A 23,323-nucleotide genomic window follows, 5' to 3' on the forward strand; every position below is an offset into this window, starting at 1 on the left:
CACACAGCATAGCTATCTCTTGCTGACACAACCGCCAAGAACAAATAATGCATGGAGGTAATGAAGTGGCTCTGCAGGAGTTAATATCATTAAAAGAAACCTATTTCCACACACTAGCGATGAGGCAGAACACTTCCCTATGGCCATGCATACTCTGAAGCTGAAGAGGAGACATATGGTATATAAATCACCCTGGCAGGTAGAATAAATCCTCCTAAAGCTGAAAAAATCTTCTGTGCCAAAAAGGCCAGGATGGGCGCCCATGGAAGTCAGATGCTTTTGCAATTCATGGTTGCCTATTAGATCAGCTAGCACAGGCAGTACATGCAAGCTGAAATCCAGAGGTCTGTTTCCAAACAGTGAGCTGTGTGTTTGATTTTTCTTCTTCCAGCAGCTTCTGTAACTATTAGGTGCTGTACAAACATCATTTCATATTTTATATATATATGTATATATATATATTTAATTCCTTCTGTTTTACAGTGCAATGCAAATATTAGAAAATGGACAACAGATAATCAGCTTGCACATACACAAACTCTCTACACGCAATGCAAATCAACATTTTCTTAATTGGAGCACAAATCTTTCTCCCCAAAAGTGGGCTTTCCAGAAATGCACATACTGGAATTGTTGCTGTATACACTTGAGAATCACTCCCCAACAAGACCCCAAAGGAATGCGAAGGCACAGATGTCCAAACATTCATTTGTAACTAACTGTTTACCCACACGACAGCATGCCTAGCACACTGCTTCCAGCTATGCCTGTGGGAGTAATTTTTCCCCCCTGAAATCAAACAAAATAGATTTCAAACAATATTTCCATTCACTGAAATCAAAAATTAACTAAAAAACAAACAACAAAATTCAGATGCTCCTTCCTGGGTTGAATAAATAATTCAACACAGACTTGAGCAGGCACTGGAACACAATCATAGAATCATAGAATATCCTGAGTTGGAAGGGACCCTTAAGGATCATCAAGTCCAACTCTTGACACCGCACAGGTCTACCCAAAAGTTCAGACCATGTGACTAAGTGCACAGTCCAATCTCTTCTTAAATTCAGACAGGCTCGGTGCAGTGACCACTTCCCTGGGGAGCCTGTTCCAGTGTGCAACCACCCTCTCTGTGAAGAACCCCCTCCTTATGTCAAGCCACAAGTGTCCCATGTCTTTACAGGAGGGTGAGTCATTCTCTGCCTCTCTTCTAGGTCCCTTCTGCCAGAATTTCTCCATCATTACTTCCCTCTCCTGCTCACCAGTGGCCAGCACATCAGCCAGGAGTGTAACAGTTCTCTAGGGAGCTTCTTTGGTCTCAAACAGAGCTGACACAGTAACTAAACTTTTTTTTTTTTCCTCTCTCTCTCTCTCTCATCGAAGTTGTCAGAGCTTTTTAAACTCAGGAGGAGAAAAAAGGAGAAAAGTAAACCAAGCAGTTTTCCCTCTCTTCTCCCACAAAATCAAATAATTTGCATCTCCCTATTAGGGACATGCAAAATTCCAGGCAGAGAAATTTTCCTCCTTCTTCATCTCTTCGCTTTGCATCCACAGACATGACTTCAAACCTGTAGTTTCTTCATTCTATAGTATCTGAGAGGAAAGCAGAGTTCAGAAGCCAGATGGGGCTGCATGAATTTATTGGATGGCCAAACACTTGAAACTAGCCCTGAGCTCAAATTTTGTAGATGTTGGAGACACAGTCAATTTGATCACAGCTGCAGCATAGTAAACATTGTATTATGGCCTAGCAGATGAGTAACAGGCTATAATCTATTCTCTGTTCCTTCTACAGGCAAAGGGTGAGGATAGCAGAAAGATGGGTCATTGACAACTACAGAGAGAAAACTATTAGGACTCCATCCCAACTGAGCTGCACAACTTGAAAGGAAAAATATGCTTGAGATATTGAGAAAATATTCCAGAATATTTTATCTCTTCTCCTACCCCAATACTTTCATAGATGCAAGTTTTTTTCAGATCTTTAAGTCAGTTAAACCCTGCATTCTGCATGAGCCCCTGTAACTCATTGACACTTGTGCTTATTTAAGTCAAAGCTTATTCAAGTGGAGTCACAAATGTCAAAAAACTAAAGGCTGTCTAACATGCCCATAGTTTCTACTTCATATCCATAATGGAAAAAAACATAATGCATCAACAGGAAAGCAACATCTCAGAGGATTTAACCAAAGAAAATATCTTTGACTGCAAAAATGATGATTATTTCTACTCGCTGGTTCTGAAACAGTAGCTTTACATAATTTAGATTTCAGAGTTGTACTCCAACAGCAGCTACACTGTATTCAATTACCTAAACTCCATAAAGTGCCATCATCATCAAACTTCTACAAGTTTCTCTTTGAAGTTCAGAAGCAATTAAAGATGCACGGAGTTAAAAAAGATCTGTCCTCTCTTTGCATATACACACTTCAATTAAGCTATGAAGCTAAATATGAAGCAATGAAGCTAAATATGGTTACATCTTTTAACTAAATTTTACAGAAAAAAAGACAACAGAATAGAGTTAAATTGTGACTTGTATTTAAAATCAGAACTAAGCGAGGTTTGTGATGCTATATATAACCGAGGTATAGAAAACATTTGGCCTAAAAATTTTAAAAATTAAAAATCTATTAGCATCCTCTGCTAAACAATGCAATCTTCATTGTATGCTTCAACTGAGTACAGATCATTTAAAATACATCTGAAATCTGCCCACAGTTTAGCAGCCCATGGTGTTTCTGCTGCCAGCATAATGCATGATCACTAGATTAGGATACATTCAGAGCCCCTGTGGAATAGAAAACATACACACCTACCAGATTGATTAGTGTAGGCATTAATAATAAATTTGTTCACTTCTGTTTTGCTGTTTACTACTCCTACTTTTGCCGACCATATACCAGTGGTCCTGTTTGACTGAAGTTCGATTTTCAGACTCACGTCTGAAAGCCTCTGGAAGAATGATCAGGCAAGGATGACCCAAACTAGAGGAGGAAGCACTTCAGGACAATGATCTGATCTAACAGAACAGGGCATACTTTTCCACTGGCATTTCTTCAAAAAGTCAAATAGATTTTTGCCATCACTACACCAGGTCTGTATGCAGACCTGAGCTAAGCAGGAATACTGGCATAAGAAAGATGTAGCTGACAAGCTTCATTATCATAAATTTAACAGATGTTTACCATTTCATTAGCATTTTAATGATAAAGACAATTTACCATGTCAAACACAGATTGTTTTAAACTACTAGTCTTTGGCATAAATATAACTGATCTTTCTTGTAAATTCATTTGCTCATTTCAAATTTGTAATTTCTAACCTTAAAAACAAACAAACAAACAAACAAACAAAAACTTCATTTGTGACTACCACTGTGGGAGCTACCTAAGCACAGGGGATGAAAGCAACAGACTGCCAAAATTATGCACCAAACCTCAACTGGTCTGCTTGATTGTTGTCTAGGAGAGGGAAAACAAACTCGTCTGATCCAAAATGTCTCATTTAAAAAAAAAAACTTTTCTTCCTCCTACACATCTCAAAAGCAAGTCCCTGTGTAATGTGTTCTGCTTGTCTTTACCATGTACACATGGCTTCATGCACTCTGAAACTCATTGGGCCACTGAAGGCTTTACAAAGATCAGACTTTGTTGTCTTTATCCAAACTTGATCTGTGTCTAAAAATAAAGGCACATAATTAAGCAATTAAAGCAATATTTTGGGGGGAGCATTTGGAAAGTTTTGTACCAGTCTCTCCCATGGCAGTACCAGTGAAAGATGTGTTACAGACAGCCTGGCAGGTGGCAAAGGGTCACAAGTCTCCAGCAACTCCCCTGCTCTTCTTTTCCTCCTCCACAGAACTGCAGAAGGCACAACTGGCAAGATCACAGTCGAGGCAGAGGCAAACACAACTAGCTCAAGAGAGGTGTCAAGTCCAGTGAAATCCAAGCACACAACTGCTCCCTTTGCACCCCTCTGAAAACTACTTGTGAAAATATTACCTCTGATTTTCTCTTGAAGAAGAAGACCATTTTCTATCACATACAAACACACAAAAACATGTAATGCCTGCACGTTAATTCCTCTAATTTGTGTCAGTATTTTTGTATGTGTGCATATTACACATATCATACAAAATCATAAATTACTCATCTAAGACATTTTGTGAAAAATTTCAGCATATATAAAGAAACAAATTACTCTTTTCAAAGTTGAGAGCATGGTCTTGGAAAGCTTTCACTAAAGGTCACTGTAGAGAAATCTAGAGCCATATTCAATTCCTTCCCATTTTTAATTACTTAAAGATGTTAACACAACACGACGGTCTTCACATCCAAGGAAGAAGTCCACAGTCAAGCCAGGAGTAAGTGGAAGAGTAACTGAAGTGCTATCAGGACTGAATTAAAGTATCCTGTAAAAAAATTTGTATGGACTGGACAATCTGCATCCACTTCACACTGCATGTGGTCATCTTTGTTTAACTTGTGCCCAACACAGTATTGGGTAAAACATTAAAGGGGCCTCATCTGAGTTATCGACACCCACCACCAGTTACATCAAAGTTTCAGTTTAGGGAGAGGACATGCTGGCTTTCTCATCCTTGAATTGTCTGACCATTTCTGGCTATAAGGAGCCATCACTCTCTAGAGCAACGTTTAGTTGTCTCACCCAGTCAGGGAACCGTAGCAACATGTGAACAACTGATGGGATGGGTGAATCCTGGGTTTTCTCCTCCCTTGACCTTTTTAGTGAGGCATTTTTCAGACACTGCTTGAACCAAAAGTATCCCTTCAAGGGGCAGGGGGTGACAACTTGTCCCTTTTGTTTTGCACGTTGGCTGAATTTGTTACGGATTGCAACCACAGTATGCACAGTCACCCTGCCTTTACACTTCACACTGTCATTTCAATTTACAGCTTTTTCCTTCAAAGTTCAAGCAGCCTTAAGACCAGGCAGAACATGTTTGAAATGTTTCATGGAACAATTCTGAAAGAATTCTGCATGCATTCACCCATAACCTTTATCTGAGTCTCCACGGCTTTCAGTTAAATTTATTAATTTTGTCAGTGGAAGCTTTGAATGTTGTCAGAAACATTTATTTCAGCATGTGCCTCAAAAACTGTTCTATAAACAGGTTAGAGCCAGAGGTAGTACCTAGGCTTTCATAACTATAAAACTATATTCAGCTCTATTGCCTGTGACGTAAAACAAAACAAACACAGGAAAAAAAAAAAAAAAAAAAAAAAAAGAAAAACACAGCCAAGCCTACACTTGCTTTTATGCACCTTTATGGGAAAATTGGTATAATTACATTATGTTTAAAAAAAGAAATCAACACCTAACTACAGAAAAGCACCCCATTAAAAAAAAATAAATAAAAATCAATAGGTATCTTGCCAAGGTTCCAATACCTCCATTTCATCATGTCGCAGACCTAGCTACACTCAATAGCATGATTTTTTTCACCATAAATTAGAGGCAAAATTAGTCACTTGAATGTTACTAAATTTTTTAATTTTGGTATTCATATGACATCTGTCACCAGAGCACCTACCATATCTCTCTATATTGAGCAATAGAATACTAGTCTTTTTTCTTTCTCAAAGCTTACATGATTTAAGAATCTTCTAATATTGCTTGTTGTATATTGCTATACATGGGCATTACAGAATGTCATGTGCTCCTTTTCACACATAAGATAATCTGCTAAAAAAAAAAAAAGTGGATTCCAAGTAAAATACTTCTGAGTTTCTGAAAAGCAGGTGCTGATATCAAAATGCTTAAGGTAAAAGCTATTCAAGGATATTCATTAATATTCATGAAGTTTAAGACATTTTCGCCTCTTAAATACAAAACAATGTGAAGAAATAAAGCATTTTTTTTTTTTTTAGAATTCAATCAGCAAAACATTGATTCCTTATAATATAAAATTATGATAAATGAGATTTATGATATCCATAAATTGCATTGTGTTGAAAGTAAAGTAGTAAAGAAGAGAGAAGGCCACTCCTTCAGCAGCTTCCCTAACAGCAAATTAACATGATCCGAAAATATATTCTCTATCCAGACAATGTAACTTGTTTTTAAAAATACCTTGAAACAAAACCTCAGTATGTGTGAGATATGACACAGCCCCCAGTTGACAATAGGAAAAATACTAAGAACTTCTGTGTCCCCAGGGCACCATGCAAACTAATTCATTAATGAACGAGGATGCAGGTCCTTTGAGGGTTAATATGGTTATCACCAGAGCTAGTAACTTACACGTCTTTTAAAACTTGGGATGCACTGAATTCATTCTTCAAATGTTATTCAGAAACCAAAGGACCAATCAGACCTTCCACTGAGATGTTAACTGACTTAAACAGCACAAATCATACATGTACACCCTCATCAGTCTGACAACTAAAAATGGATACAATCCTCAAAGATTTTTTTTGTGTGTTTTTTTTTTTGTTTTGTTTTGTTTTGTTTTGTTTTTCTTTCAGAAGCCACAAGGAGAGACAGCAAGAACTGTTACAGAGCTTACAACTATTCAACAGCATTCTTAAGCAAGAAGCACTCTGCATAAGCATCTTAACACAAGTTATGAGAAAGCATTAGCCCAGGCCTATGTTGCAAAGCAACATACGCATACAAAATTTATTTTGTATTTATTTTTTCAGTGGTTGTTTCAAAAAAGCCAGAGGCATTTGATGCAACTTCACTGCAATGTACAAATAACCTATATAATGTGCAGTTTAAGATCTTTGTGCTCAAGTATGAACTATCTAAAAAACACGTCAGATGATGAAAATAATTCTGTCCCTGCAAATTAAAATGTGATTTACAGTATGCTTTAAGTTACTATTTCCATTATCATCTAGAAATAAATGTATTATTAAGACATGTTAACAGAATTCCATATTCTCTTTTTGTATAAAATCAGATACCATGAAATGAAGTATTTCTACTTTTCAAATACGTGTAGGATTCCACTGACTAGGTCAATACCAAAAATTAATTGAAACTTGATGCTGCTGAAATTAATGGAATTTCTGCCATTTCATCAATCCAAAAAGTCGACCATTACTTACTTACCTAGTGTTGATGATTATATATAGCTTATTTACAATCAGAAAAAAAAGAAGTATAACTATATATTGCATGTATTTCTTAAAAGGATTCTGAAATAAAAACATAAATCTGACTGACTTGGAATCACTAATTTCTATGATTTTTTAATATTCTTTCTCCAATGTTTTATGCAGACTAAATATTGTAAATACCATACATACATTTGATATGAAGGCAATCAGAAAATCTTTACTGTAATAATAATAATATATATAGAGAAATACAATAATATTTCTTCTCCTAATCTCAACACTTTGTACACCAAAATCATGGAGAACAAATAGCGATGTCTATCAATAGTAGGGGGTGGGAGCATAGATGGATAACTACAGAAAACTGTAATTTCATTATTCTAGAGACACGTAGATCAAAACATTGATCAAGAAATTCTTACTCTCCTTGCAGTTGTACTGCATTTCTAGTAGTTTGAAATAACTAGAATCGCTGTAGGTTTTATATATAAGATAGCACAAAGATGGAATATGCAGAGTAGTCCAATAATTAGAAATTGAACAGACAACCTTACATTTTCCTTAAATAACTTACAATTATCTGCTCCTAACTTTTGGGAGAGCTCCATCCCTTCCCAGGTTTACAGAATGTGACCCACATCAGCATTCTTTCTCCTTTTGCCTCCAGTCTTGCCTGGATTCTTGCAGCAGAGAATCCAGTGCACACTAGTGCAATACCCAGATTGAATTTTACAGCAATCATGCTACATTGCTCCACACACTTTTTGCAATATTTATATTCCCAAGTCAAACAAACTCTAGAAGTATTATACTAGTATTAATACATATCTGTTGGTACTGGCTCCTTCTCAAGCTTAAGCAATTAGGTAAAATGAGGACCATTCTTCACTAATACATGTATTCAGAAGAAACATTCTGGCTGCAGCAGAACCACAATTTCTTATTATGTGTAGGCAGTATGGAAATATTTGTCATTAGTAATTTAAAGAGCTAATTTTCTTATAATTTTCTAAACTAAACAAGATGATTTGGTTGACTGAAAAGCAGAGCGGCTTGTTACATCTTAACACCATCTAGTTCAGTAAGTTGGATTTTAATCTAAACAAACAGTGACAACTATTAATAAATGCAATACTCCTGCCTGCATTGAGGTCAGCTAGTTTTGCAGTCCACTCCAGCTTCTTTTTCTTGGAAACTCCTGGCTTGTTCAGACCTCTTCCTCTGGTACCCACAGCCTGAGCAACTCTGCCCTCTCCTCTGTTCCCACCTGGTTCTGGGAAATGCTGCTTTGGAGTTGTTTTCTCTTTTGAAGTTGTCCAAATATGACAGAAAAAAAATAATATATAAAACACAGCGAAAACAGCTGTTTCTTTTTCAGCTCTCTTGCCATTTATACAGAGATCTCTCTGAAATCCTAAGGATCTCTTTTGTTGTTTTACTCAAATCATCTGCCCCCCCCCCCCCCCTTGTGTTTTCCACTCTCCCAATGCAAAGGTGCAATGAGAAAGCACTATTTGCTTTTATGCTGTCATCTCTAATGAAAAGAAAAAATATCACCACCAGCCTACTGAAGCCACAATCTTGTCTAGAGCATAGGACAACTTACATCCCATGTTTGTTTTTATTGTTTTTTGTTTTGTTTTGTCTTAGATGCGTGTTCTTGGGTCCTGGACATTGAAACAGTTAGCGTCCCAGGATGAAGCACAGTAACTATCTCAGGATCTCAACACAGTAACTGTGCCAACAGTTTATTACCATGCCAGTACAAGCCCAAGCGCTTTTTCCCCTTTAGGGAACTGCTGTATAGTGATGAGCAACTTCTTAAAATAAGTACCTTTATCTAGAAAATGGAAAAATTATTAGGGGAGAGTATAAAAGTATCCTTTGATTTAACACAGTGTTTCCTTACAAACTGAAGTGTCCCTACTAAGGAACAGCTGTAAAAAAAAAAAAAGACTCAATTTACACCACCTTAAAAGTTCCATAATACTGGGGATAGAACCTGGTTGCACTTTGCTTTCTAGAGAGTGAATTTCCCCTACACTTCTCATATGATAAGATGTTTCTCAATATCTAGTCCTTTTATCCCAAATTCTGACACAACTGAGCTCATCATCTAATTTTTAGTGAAGCTCAACACAGCCTTTCCTTCAGGACGTCCTGAGCTGCTATCCACTAACAACAAACAAGTATATCAAAGAGAATGTTGATGGGTTACCATTTTGTTAATGCTCACATAAAGCCATCACACCTTATCTTTTACATTTGGAGCATTTATGTCTGCACTTGGCTTCTTTCTCCTTATTCCACTTCAATACCCCAACACAGCAGCTTGGCAGCAGTGTACACAAAGTTAAAAGTGAGTCTAGACCCAGACACAACCTCACAGATGTGTCTAACCATTTAACCAATTAGACAATTATCAACTCTCTTAAAAGTCGTCATGGCTCAGATAATTTCATGCTTCATTTGCTTTTCCCACTTTCTACACAGTCACCTCTGGAAAACTCGGTTACACAAGTTGTTTCTCATTTTCCTTTTCTAAGATCTTCTTTTGGCATTACTCCCTAAATGTCCATCAGATAAAAAGATTGTATCAACAGGCAATACAGGTTTTTGAAAGTGCTCTACTGAAACTGTCTGCCATGGAAACCAGGTTCACTGATTAATAAAGTTTAGCTTTCTGTCTAATAAAAAATTGTCAATGTTTCAGAAAATAGAAGTGCTATAGATCACCAGTGCCTTAGAGTATTCAGAAGCTGCAGAGGTTAGCTAAGATCACACAACCGTGAAACATTTTAGCAAAACAAAAGCATAAAACAGACCATGCAGTCCCAGTTCCCACTGCTAATCGGTGTCATGATGCTTACCTTAGTACCCAGGGCTACAGTCCACCTCCACCACAGCATTTAAACATACGCACAGTGTGAGACTCAGAAATAAATAATCCTTTCATTTCAACATAGTGCGTTTGTGATGTTAGGTGCTATGAGACAGTGGGCAACCAACAAGTCCAAACAAATCAGGGCTTCTGTAATTGTGTGCTTTACTTTAATTACCCTTGAGGACAGTGTTTGCAACATGACTCCAGAGGGAGGGCAGCCTACTATTTGACATCACCACACAGTGGCACCTTTCCCATTATTATTCTTGTAATTAAAGTTAGAGGTTACTGTTTTAGATGGCTAGCTCGCTGCTACAGAGCTGTATCTTTTAAATAGGTTCTTTTTATTTTATACTTTATTTTATATTTTTATTTTCAAAAGGGATGGTGTCTGAATTTTTGAAAAAGTTAATAAAAGGGGACCTTGGAGCGCAGGGTTACAGAGACACTTCAGGGTCATGAGATTCAGAAGAACAGAGTCCTCAAGTCCTCAAATGTGAATTAAGGAGTAGTGATTTATGTATTCTCAATGTTGGGATTGATGAATAAGTAAAAAATTAAAAATCTATAAAATTATAATACATGGTATGTACCCTCTCTTACATGGGAAGGAATGAATAAATAGATTTAAAACTAATTGATCTGGTAGCACAGATCACCACATTAGTAGTGTTATTGAACATTGATTAATGACTGGCATTCAACTAGAAACATTTTCGCTTTTGGAAGCAGCAGTGCACCAGCTCTACCAGGGATATATCATAAAGAGTTTCAATGCTGTTATGTTTTCAGACTGCATGACAAGAACTTGGGCAACCCTACCCTTACTTGCATTCACAGTCAAAAAACAAATATAAAAAAAAGTACTTAACAGAATGTTTCTGTAAAATTAAATTGAAATTGGACCAAAACAAACAAACAAACAAACAAATAAACAACAAAAAAAAACACTTTAATATATTCATTGACTTTCAACAGAACTTCAGATAGTGTAACTCTTGGAAAAAAAAGTCAGCCCTAATTTCTCAAAGAATAGTTAGTATCACTTTAATATCACATTTCATAAATTAAATCTAATTAATCAAATAATATGGAAATAAACAGAAGGTAATAGTCGATGTGAAAACAGCATGAAAGGAGTTTTATGAAAACTTCCATGCAGCATGCATCTAATCTACTTTCCATGACCACACTTGAGCAGACTGGGCAGCCCCACTACCCCTCCATTCCCAACTCTTCCCTTGAGCTAGCACAGTGAGTCAGGCCACCTGGAAACAAACCAGCAACAAAACAACAGAAGAGAAATTTCCTTTCAACCAGACCCATGAGCTGATTAAACTGAATCCACGATAATGCAATGGAGAGTACTGAGATGGGGGTGTACGAAAAATGAGAAGTGTTGTGACCAGTGCTGTTTCTCACTCCTACCCAGACTCACCTGAACCATCCCTCAGCTTCCTGGCAACATAGCAGACAAATTTAATGCCTGCCAAATTGTTTCTGGTTTTCTCTCTCTCAGGACAGCATCTGTCGAATGTGTCAATGTTAACTCAAAATCAGCTTGTGATATGCAGCAATCCTTTTCTGCATTCACAGAGCAGCGATCCCTGCTTGTGTACCCTATTGCTTTTTACTCAGATCCTGTTCTCCTTCGTATGCTTTGGCACAAATTCATTTGTCTGCTTTTTCAAAGGGAAGATAACACATTAGTTCTTAAACTCAGTTTGGTCCTTCTCCGCTTTTACAAACACTGTGACCCATCTGGTCTCTTTTAATGATCTGGGACTTCCTCTTCTCCTCACAAGTGGTAAGAGCTCCAGAATTCCACTAGCACAAATGTCCCTGTACAGCATTTGTCAGATCCAGCATTTTGAAGATCCCAGTTCAGCAAAACACTAACTCGTTCTTACATTGCAATCTCCCCCTTTCACTTAACTTCCCCTCTTCACTTATTAAGACGATCATCATGTTAAAACAATTGATCTTTCTGACACCAATAATGCAAAAATGGCACCACGCAATCCCAGCTTCTTGACTTCCTGACATCCATATAATAACAATCCAGCTTTTTCCCTGGTGTTTTGTAAGCATTGTAAGTGCATTTACAGAAAAACTTCTTAAAGTTTGATGCTTATTCCAGTTTCATTTCTTGCTCTTTTTTTGTTTGTTGTTTCTGTTTTAATTTTGTCCTATATATTTATATTACTCTTTCTTTATTATCCTTTGTAATTTGAACTACTTTCCATTTCCTATCTATACGTACAATCTTTGTGCTTTAGTACACAAAGAGCTTATATTTTAGTCAAATTATCCTTGCTGCACTTCCTGACAATTTGCACTTGTGCTCTTATTAGATGTCTTTAAAGGAACTTGCAAACTCTCACAGTAAGTTTGATAAAAGAAGTAGTCAGATAAGTGAGTCTTGAAGAAAAATAACACTCAATCCTCTGTGCAGAAGTCCTTTCACTACTGGTCATTTCAGGTGCTACATTTTTTCTATTAACAAATAGTAGCATTTTGGTGCATAACTTAACAGGAAAGAAAATTAGGTAAGATGCCTATCCTGTACTTATGCCTATTAAGAATATAACTCCCTCTTATCTCTAAAACATATTTTCACTATCTTAAAATGTAATATTTTACTCTGTTTTTAAAAGCAGTAATCTTTAACATTTAGTTTCCTCAGTGCTAATAAACTGGACAGATCTAAGCAGCATACAGGCTTTGGCCTGCATCCTGGAATGGGTAGAAATATTTGCCTTGTCCATTCTCTTTTTAACCCCCTGACTATTTACCGAAGTAAAGATTAAGCCTATGATTTTGAGAAGTAAGAATGAAGCAATGCACAATCTTCCATGCATTTTTCTCTGCTCTGAACTTTACTTCTCCTGTATTAAGAAATAGACCATGTTTCCAATCACTGGTCTTTAAATTCTTGTTTGAACCTTTTCCTTAACTCTCTTGAGTGCCATGCACATTTGCTATTGCTTCATACTTAGTTCTTGGCAAGACTGAAGTAATGGAAGCTTTGCTGACTGAAAGGCAATACACATTAGACACAGGAAAAAAATCTATAACATAGTTCTGCTCTTTTCCTTTTAATTACATATATTTGCTATTGAGAAATACTGAGAGAAGTAAAACTACTTGTGTACCTGGAGGTATAATGTGCAATGTACAAAACTACAGCAAATGGTCCAAACCTGCACGCGTTACCCTGGTGTGAATCCATCGTTCCTTTTAAGTCCCCAGACTCACTGGAATTAGCAGCAGTACAAGAGTGAAATTTGGCCAGTTAACTTGAGCAGAAGGAGCTCTGTGTAGACACACCAGCTGACAGGCCAGATGCTATAGCTAGCATTTTGCAGTGCAAAGGAGTAACAAGAGGAGGTACTAGGGCATTTGTTAACGCACTTATACATTAACAAAAACTGCTGCATGCTATTCATTGGCTAATACTTCCTAAGCTGCTGCACAAAGACACCCAGTAAATGCGTGGGATACACGAACACTGAATGGAAAAAGGGAAACAACTATGATACCACAGAGATCACAGCATCTGCATCAGGAGGACCAGAGCAACAAGCCATGCAGAACGACCTGTAGCCTGAGGAGGTGATCACAGCTTATACCCCTCTATCTACCACCACATATTCTGTACCACATGCTGCAGCTTCCTCATCACAAACACTCTCTTTCCATTGCTTTGCAAACATCCTGAATCACATCTCCTTGCACTAATTATTGCCACAGTAGCATGCTAAATTGGGCAAGAGAAGTTTGCAAAGATAGAGATGAAAGACTGGTTCCTTAGTTAAGGCCCAGGTTTATACATTCCTGTGGATACAGCAATCATGTTTTCACAGTCGCCTACATTCCAGAATGGGTTTAAAATATGCCATATATTTCTGCAATAGAACAGCCTTTCAGAGTGAAAGCATACTCCAGAATACGCTCACTGCTGTATAATCTAGGGAATCTAACCAATCTAAACAGAGTCACTAATTCAGGAGCCGGGGTTGATTAAGGTAATTAAGAACTAGGCTCTGAACTTGCATTTTCAGAGGTATTCCCTGGAGGTCAACCACCTACAGGAAGAGCCCATACTTTTAACATGGTCATCCCCAACAGATAACATGAGTAATCTCCCTCTGCCTCCACTGGTAGTAAGTACACCCTTATAATTTGTCTCTTTTTCCAGAATTTTCAAAACCATTCTCTGGAAGGATTTGATATTAGAGTCTGCTTGAAACTCATCCATAACTATAGTATATGCCTTTAAGCACAGGAAGAAATCAGGCAACTGAACTTACCATTAATCTGCTTTTATGTACTCTAATCAGAAAGATCGGGATGGCCTAAGTTGCTTCAAAATGGAAAAAACGTCCTTAGGTATTTAATTATAGCCAGAGTGCAGAAGAGAACTGGAAAGAGAAGAATAAATCTTTTTTTTTATTTTTTTTTATTTTTTTTCCAGTAGTAGAATATTTACAATAGAGAGAAGTAATCTACATCTACCCTTTAAGTTACACATATTAAGATTTTTGCTTATTTTGCCTTTTTTGTTTTAATTGAATGTCTATTTCACTAGTTTTGTTTTGCAAAGACAGTTTCTATCTTACAGCTTACTTCCAACACAGAAATGCCTACCTCTACGACACTTTTTCCCTGGACAAGAATCTCAAACATCTCCTATTACACACTTCTGAAAATTACACAAAACAAAAATGAGTCATGCATAGTGAAACTTAATCCTCAGATGTCTTTTCTATAACAGAAAAACAGAAATGTATGTAGCATATTTTAAAACTGAAACACACATTTGAATACAGATCAGTGACCGATACCTCAATTAAAAAAAAAAAAGAAACAAAAACCCCTTGTTTTTAAACCACAATGCAGCCAGAATAGGGAGATAAAATAAAATAAAATAAAATAAAATAATAAAATAAAATAAAATAAAATAAAATAAAATAAAATAAAATAAAATAAAATAAAATAAAATAAAATAAAATAAAATAAATCTCAATATTTTTTTCCCCCAGATTTAACAGCATTGATTTCAACAATGAACATAACCATCATTTTACAACAAAACTTAAGGAAAAATGTCTTCTGGCATATTTTAAATTATTTTCCAATATTTACTGCGAAATGTTCATCTTATGGGGTAGGATCTCACAGTATTGAAGTCTTAGCATCCATGATGAAGTAAAGGGAGAATGAACTCAAGCTGGAAATAAGAATTTCTAAGCGCAGCTGGACTCCACTGTGGTCAGAAGAAGGAAACTTCAACAAGATTTGAGATTGTAAACCACTATGTCTACATTAACAGGGGTATGAACCTGATGAGCTTTGTCCAATATTTCCATTTCTGTATGTGCATATTCAATCATAACAGTAGAGTAAATCTGTAAATCAATATAAGACCATATGGTCTTCATATGGAGGGACAGGTACAGATCATAGATTGACAAATCAATCTATTAGGCAGCTGTATAGCAAAAATAAGGCAGACAAAAAGCTACAGAAAAGAAAAATATCTGGATGTTCTATCTGAAACGTTTATTATTATTATTTGTTTGTTTATCCTTCTAAAGATAACCTTGGTTACATAGCAAGAAATATGAAAAGGTACACACAATAAAAACATCTGATATGTTTCCAAATAATACTTCAGTTGCAAGAGTGAGGGACTAACCTGCCAGAGTAGCAATTAAGGTTAATGAGGGAAAAGCCCAGTTCCCTCTTCCACATAAAACTACCATGTTTGAAGCCAATAACCTGACCACAGCATGAGGGACAAAGCTCAAAGAATCAATAATTTTCCATGAAGCAAGGAATTATTGGTCCCTTACTGACAATGCTTACTGTGTTAAGCAGTGGGTACCTTTCAAATTGAAAAGGATTTACAAATTGAAGAGACTGATATAAGAAGCAAGCTGTGGAAAGTCTAGCATATATAAAGAGTTACATATGTATGTGCTAGTAACAATACACAACAGACAGAGAGGCAAGGGAGTAGACTGGGTATAAGACTAGTAAAGAATTGTGGAAAGGTTTGAAAAATAAAAATATTTTTCAAATATTTTGAAATAAAAATAAAAATAAATAAAAATAAAATAAATAAAAAGACACACATACACATGGGTCTGAACATTGGGGAAAGTTTCTCAACACCAAGATTACGCTCAGTGACATTTAATGTTCATGGTGGCACTCTCTGAGCTGAACCAGACTGTGGAAATAACCTCCCAAGAGAATTTTGGAGTCTCAGCAGCACACACATCAGTATCAAGACAATAAAATAGTGTTATACATACAGCAGAAGCAAAGCTATATGGGCAACTAAAGAATTAAATGATCACCAATGGATACAGTCACTGCAGACATTAAAGAAAAATTACAATAAAGATATTTACAGCCAGTGTCATATACTTTTCTTTTTTTGTAGTATAAACATGGCCTTTCTTGATTTCAAGGAGACCGTGTCTTTCAGAGATAGTTTTATCACAAATTCTAGGTAATAGATAGATACAACAAAATTTAACAGAAGAAAACAAAAACACAAACATATCCTACAATTTGCATCAGTGACGTCACAAGTGCAGTGGATTTTATCCTGTGCAGACCACAGCCTTCCTGCACAAACAGGATTGTCAAAATCTTAACATCATAACATGAAAGCATATAGAAACATCTACTTTTTTGTTGTATAAAGAAATAAGAAACTTTCATGTAATGTTTAAAGTAATTCACTTATTTTGTATCTGAAATTTGCGTTTTTGTTTTCCTGTTGTACTTGCACGTTCTTGCATTTTAATTTGAGAGAACAGTATAAACAGTAACAGAATCACTCTTAGAGTTATATATCAATTCCTGCAGAAAATTAAAGCGAACAAAAAAAAATTTCACATCTAGACTTCTGTCAAATATGATTGTTGACAACTGAATAGTTTATAGTGCCCAACACACTACTTGCAAATTCTGGGAAAAGAAGATTGCTAAAATTCCCTCTCACTCCGAAGGTGGAATTTTCCACTTTATATAATACTATTTTTGTCAAAGCAATTTGTACAGAGTCCTGCTACCACCATACATGAAATGGAAAGTTCCATAGCTGTAATGAAACTGGGAACTTTTGTTCATGGAACACTTTTATTTTCATATTTTCATTAAGGACTAACATATCGTAGTCAAGAACAGGGTTTCTTATCTGTGCAATAAATATATAAAAATTACAGTTTTATTCACAAATATAATTTGCATCTGTTTTTAAATGTTATTTTTCTATAAGACATTTCTAGAAAAGTTCATGATAACACATCGTAAGCACTGCTGCTCATTGCCTTATACCCACTGTAACAATTTGTTTGCACGCAAGTTGCTGAGAGCTCAATCAGTGAAAAGGACAGACAGCTTGCATTTAGGGACATTAGGGTTTGTGCAAGTTACAAAGAAAGATATTTATTAAAGCATTTATTTTCTTTATTTTATTTTTATTTATTTTCTAGGGTGACTAACGACTTTCATCCATTATTACTAGATGCATCAACAATCACTGCAAAATAGGACTACACAGAATCTAAAGAAGTCATCCAATCCATCTACATAAAATGAAACCTCTTGATAATCTGGAAAGAATTCTACTTTTAAATCTATGGCATCTGTCTAGCTCTATGCTATTTGAAAATCCCTTTACTATAAAAAGGACTCAAAACACAGGGAAAATAAGTAAAGGTAAGAAAAAAGCTGGCAGAAGAAAAAGTCTGCTACTGGCTTCATGGTATTTAGTGAGATTCCTGTGCACGTGCATAGCTCAAAAAGTTAAAATCAGATCTTTGAGACAGATCTTAGTGAACTCTAAAGAGATATCCATTAAAAACTACAACTATCTGTAAGATGTCTCACATTTAAAAGAATGGTCAGCAAGATTACTTGCTACTTACTTTGCATATATTACATAATGGGAAGCATCAAGATCTTGCTTAAAGACTGGAACTTCAATTTCTTGATAGAAAATTTGGAGGAAAATAATCAGAGTGATTATTTTTATTAATTATACAGATTAATTGATGGAGTTATAACAACTGTTTAGGCATTTCAATGTTCATCCTTTGATAGCAACTAGATTAACAATGTAGTCAGGCACTGGAACAGGTTGCTGAGGGAGGTGGTGGAGGCACTGTCCCTGGTGGTGTTTAAGGAAAGGTTGGACATTGAGATTGGGGATATGGTTTAGTGGGTAATGTTGGCATCTGGGGGACAGTTGGACCGGATGATCTTGGAGGCCTTTTCCAAACTTAATAATGTTTCTGTGATTCTAGATATTGAGAGATCTGTTCTAATACCAGTGAAAGCAATTTAGACATGTGGTCCACCTTTCCTTGAGACTCTGGAATCCCACTTCTCAAAGTTTTTCTCACACTGAAAAAGTTAGTTTCAAAAGTATAAATACATTTTTGACTTGCAAAAATATTCCACTGGTGATAGATCACACAAAAACGAATTGTATGCAACCTTTAGTTTTCAAAAGTGTTTATAGAGATGGATTTAGAAAAATAGCAACTTTGTTTTATAGGTTAAGCAACGTTGTTAGATTTAACAGAGAACATATCAGAAGGGAAATACTCCCTGGAAGATTCAAAGAGGGGATAGGATGGCAACAGGATAAAAAATGTCACCGTAAGACAAGGTACAGAACTAAGCCTGAAGTGATAATGATTTAAAGCAGGCACTGCTCGGCTTGGGGCCAGTCTGGAGTCAGCTGGTGGCCTTCAGTTCCTCCTGGTGTACACAAGACAGACATGCAGGCATATTTGGCACTATTACATATGTAGTTGTCTTTCTCAGGAAACAAAACAGGTATAGAGAAGCCTCTATTACTCAAGTTATTGCAAATGGAGCCTGTCAATCTCAAGTGTTGCTGCTCTCTTGTCTCTCATAAAAATATAGTTAATTTTTCTAATCGACTACAGTCCTGCAATTCCATCAACTCATACCAATTAATCTCATCAAAAACACCCGAGTACATTTGCCTACATTTATTTCAGTTTCATTTAGATTCCCTCCATTCTGTCTTGTTTCTTTTATATATTACATATATTAGCATATATTACATATATGCTTCTTTTACATATTACATATATGATTCAGGTTTATCTACAGACCTTGAAAACCAGAGGTCTGCTCAGAAAGCTTTTGGAATAGAGACAAATGAAAACAAATAAGGAAACTGAGCTTCTTGAGTGGGAGATGAGGCACTAGCAGCCCTGAAAGCTTTGAAGTTTTGTTTTATGAATATCCCCTCTATTACCCCCACCACACCCTCCAAAAAAATAAAAACAAAACAAACAAACAAAAGGCAAGAATATTTTTTTCTACGCATAAGGCAAGGAGACAGTGAGAGCTGGACATGTTTCTTAATGCAAACAAGTATCTGAATAAAAGAAAACTAAAAAAAAAAACAAAAAAACAAAAAAACACTGTTGCCTTTATTCAGGAGGGATAGAAACAGGTGTAACTGAAGCCATGAGTAACCAAGGACCACATGAATATCTGCCCAGTTCTCTGAAGTCTAGAACAGACATCAGATGGTGTCTTGTACTTTTGTTACTGAACGAAGTTGTTCTGTTTATCTGTGTCAAATAAGGGCTTGTGTGATGCTGTCAAGTCTGAAAAACACCTGGTTGCAATCTCCACCTTCCATCTTTCCTGTAGAGTAGAAAAGCCTTCTTTGATAACAGACAGCTCAAATCAGGAACCTTGGATTCAAGAAATGAAGTGACACCTTTACAAAATACAGAGCACTAACAACACATTTATTGGAGAAAGTAGCATTTGAATTCAGCTAATTTAATACTCCAGAAGACATTTTGGTACATGCTGTATTGATAGGATACATATATATTAAGAGGCAGAATTTCCACAGTACATCTCATTGCCAATAGTTTAAAGAGAATTGTCAAATATTGGACAAAAATTACTTAAAAGAATACAGTTTTATTTTCATTGACTCATCCATCATTACTTTTGTTTATGAACAGATTTCCTCATTCATTACCTCTCAACTACATAAAAACTACTTTAATTCCAATTCTCCCAGCTCTAACATCAAGCATCTTTCTTAAAATCATTCGCCTCTCACAGCTGGTTTCCAGCACTAGTCTCAGTCTGATTTACTCAAGGCTTTTTCTCCAAGAATGATTTTCAATTCTACATGTCAGTAAAATATCCAAGCCCCTGGGACCATGGGATTGAGATCAAAAGTGGCAATAGCCCCCTTTTATTTATCTGTAAGAAAAGCATTGCCTTTTTTTTTTTTTACATGCTTCCTTTTTCAGATCAACACTGAAACTAGATGAGAACATTAACCTTTAACTTTTACCCTATTTAGGAGCTTTGTTCTCTATTCCATTGACAAACCAAGCAGAAACCTTGAGTTCTCCTCTTGAGGTGGCATATAATGTATATACAATGAGCATGCAACTCATGCCATTACAGAAGGCAAACCACAGCTTTCTGTTGAATTTTGAAACAGTACCTCATGCATAATTTATAAAATCTGCTGATTGCATCAACCTTACTTTGTAATATGCTTTCTGCTTTAAAATGTCACATGCAATACTTCTGTCATAGGTGCAATATCTATTACTGACTGTATGTGACCCTGCACTGGCATCCATTTTGTTGTTATCAACAATCACTTGAGCATTACAGATTTTTATTTATTTATTTATTAATTTATTTGGCGGATAACATCACCTACTTCTTTGTTGTTACTCTTTAAGTTGCCATGGAAGCAAAAGAACAGTTGAATAGCAATTTTAATGCTTGAGAAATGCTTATTCTTTAGTAATAGGATGCTACTTGCCAGTGTGGACTCTCAGGGTTTAATGGAAGCTATTATAAATAGTAACTTTTGAATCAAAGCCTTACTCAAAAAAAAAAAAAAAAGGCAAAAGCCAAAAAAAGAGACTTGTGTTTCTTCCTACCCGCCTTAGTTCTACTAATAATGAACTGATGCAGAGATCTCCCTGCTGTGACACAATGCATCAACACAGGAGAGTCCTGCCCCGTATTCTGAAGTAGACAACAGTTGCTGCACAGAGAAACCGTGCTTACCTTTTCTCTCCAAGTGTCTCTATGTTGCAAGTAATCTCAAAATGGAAAAGAATAAGAAAATTCCATATTTCATCTTCCTCACCAACTCAGGTAAATTGCTGCTACATCCACAGAAACACAACACAAGCTATGAAAATATCAAGGATCGTCTCCTTGAATTAATTCTCTTAGCCACACAGTTCTCCTCTTTCTCTAGCGCAATCCTTCCTACACAGAGTAGGAAGCTCAGACTAACAGCTGAGTCCTGCTGCTATCTGCCCATAATCCACAAACTCACATAACTGTACAACTTGCCACTGATGGGAACTGAGCGCACGCAGCCCATGGATACTTGGCACATTTCAGATTCCTGTCCTAGACGCCCAATTCCTCTCATCTCCCCACAGCTGCTGAGCAGACAGAACATAAGGGATCAACATGAGTATCACCTGAAGCCTCTTCTACCTTAAATCCTGTTGTTAATCAGTCAGAGAATTTCTAGAGGTGATTATAAGCAGCAGAATATGACTGGTTTGGTACAGAGACAACATGCAATACAGCAGAGTCTTGCTCTGCAAAGCCAACCAGTAGGCAACGTGCAGCTGTCAGAGACAGCTGAATGAATATTTTCCTACACAAGAGCTTTCCCCTCACCCTGCTGACAGCTAGCACTTGGCACTGCTGCCCCTCTCCCAAGACCTCAATGGCAACAAGAATGCAAACCCTGCCCCCAGGGACTGCAGGGTGATCCTCTCCCAGTAGCAGAAGCAGCTTTGGCTCCTCAAGCTTTGGCCCCGTGAAGACTGAGGACTGACTTTCCCTTTCCCATGATGTACAGGATAATAGTCAGGAAGAAATATTCTAGCAGGGGAGCAAGTGCTAGAGGAGACGATGAGGAAGACTGAGATGAAAAACGTTTATCTTTCTTCACCAGACATCCCGGCAGAAAGATGGCTGCACTCCCTTTCCCAGTCACTGAATCATCTCTGCCTTTGCTGCCCACAGCCCTGACTCCACACTTGTTGTTCCTCTAGCTTTTACAGAAACCTTCCTGTAAAAACCCACAGCTTTCAACAATGCCATCTCTATGTCAAGATGCATTCTGTTGACATCTGGAAGATCACTTCACACTGAGGATTATGATCTTTTACTTGGGTTGGACAAAAACTGCTTTAGCTAAGAAGCCTTGAATTGACTCTGGAGCTCAGGGAAGCAAAAGCATTAAATGTTAATACATGAAAGAACATGCAGGCTCTGAGAGCAGGGGGTTGTTTCTCTAGCTTGGGAATTTCCAGCTGAGTGAGAACCTTCTATTGATAAACTGAATTAAACACAGGTTGATTCTGGTTTTACAAATTCTGTGATCCATAGCAAAGGTGTTTAAAGTGGAAATAAAATTCTGAAGTAGCACTTGTTTAGTTCTTTTGAGCCAATACTTTTTTATTACTTTAGAGGGAAGAGGGGAGACAATGAGGAAATAAATTCTCACAGTTGTTTAACATCTCAGACACTTGCCTGTAATGCTAAGACCTAAGGGACATGATGCAAATGATCAAAACAACAAAGAGGAATGAAAACATTAAGAGCAACTTCATCAAAAAGAGAGCGAAACCACACTTCACATACACTCCTGGCCCACTCCTCAGAGTTTCATTATTCCAGCCTCAGTTTTTCTTAAGCAGATCCTTGTTCTAAACACAGGCTACACAGTACATCTTTACAGACATCCAGTGAGAAAGGAACTCTGTTCTTACAACAAGCAGTTCATAGGCATCAACAGCCCAAGGACAGAGTGCAGATCCACTCTGGGAGAGCTCCCAGGGGAGCAGGACCTGGGCATCAATCACCCCACCAACACTGCAGCAGCTGCTGATTCCCAAGGGGCCTGAGCGATCCCACTGGTCTTGGGCTCCAGGCAGAAAAATAGAGCCCAGCACATCACGTCTGACAGGACCAATCCCACACCTCTCAGAGATGGAGGCAGAAAATAAATCTGCTAACAAAATAATGTGGTTTCTGATCTGATGGAAGGGAAGGAAGTTCACTCACCATGAAACAAGGTAAAATTCAAAGAGAAGAGGAAAGACTGGCAGCGTCAGCTTAATCCTATTAGCATTTTTATCAAAAATATTTGGAATTGTTCCCATCTTGGAAGAAGATATTCTCTGAAACACAATTTAAAGAAATGTGTGACAGTGCACGAAATAGAAGGGCTTCAATTTAAAAGGTTATATGGAAAGACCAT

At 36.9% G+C, this 23,323-nt stretch overlaps 1 protein-coding gene across 14 annotated transcripts in view; it reads right to left on the reverse strand.

The window, feature by feature from the left end:
- The window catches only part of ZNF385B (zinc finger protein 385B), a 169,489-nt gene that overhangs the window by 58,147 nt on the left and 88,019 nt on the right, over window positions 1–23,323 (reverse strand). For 2 of the 14 annotated variants that reach the window (XM_068685856.1, XM_068685851.1), the window contains exon 1: window positions 21,100–21,492. The exons of 10 other annotated variants lie outside the window; for them this stretch is intronic. The gene's annotated coding sequence lies outside the window, so the exon portion shown is untranslated. Of the gene's footprint in view, window positions 1–14,288; window positions 14,400–14,625; window positions 14,681–21,099; window positions 21,494–23,323 lie in introns of those variants that run through there. 2 more of the 14 variants (XM_068685854.1, XM_068685852.1) reach the window with 2 other exon arrangements.

Source organism: Anas acuta, chromosome 6 (genome assembly GCF_963932015.1).
Source record: "Anas acuta chromosome 6, bAnaAcu1.1, whole genome shotgun sequence".
NCBI lineage: Eukaryota > Metazoa > Chordata > Aves > Anseriformes > Anatidae > Anas > Anas acuta.